Below are 505 nucleotides of genomic sequence, written 5' to 3' on the forward strand. Positions count from 1 at the left end.
CGTACTTCAGAGATTTGGGAATTCCATGACAAAGATAACAAATTATCTACTGAACAGAAGGTTAAATAATGGATGCTCATGGTATGAGTAAAGTAATATTATTTGTCTTAAAGTAAATAGACCATACAATATATGGCCTATAGTGGGAATTGAAACAACAGAGGACTCTAATTATGAGCAGCTGATAAACACAGTACCAGTTGGCAATGGCTGTTCTCAGTTTAAAGTACTTTTTTTCTCCTTTATTTGTCTTCACCAAAGTACAACATATTTAATCGAATTAGTTAAATTGTATTTGACGGTAATATCGTTTTTCCAATTTCTATTGGATTAAACATAATCCAAAGATAAATAAATAAGTGCATTTGGTAAAAGTTATATTTTGTTAATTTCAACTTAACTATATTCTAGACTTTTAAATTATATTAGCAGACTGTTTTAGATTGACGTTAGAAGATATCTGACTTGTCTATATATATATATATAAATCATCAAAGAAAGTTAA

The sequence above is a fragment of the Anneissia japonica genome, unplaced genomic scaffold (genome assembly GCF_011630105.1).
Source record: "Anneissia japonica isolate Jap-2015-1 unplaced genomic scaffold, ASM1163010v1 scaffold287748_len1686314_cov196, whole genome shotgun sequence".
Taxonomy (NCBI): domain Eukaryota; kingdom Metazoa; phylum Echinodermata; class Crinoidea; order Comatulida; family Comatulidae; genus Anneissia; species Anneissia japonica.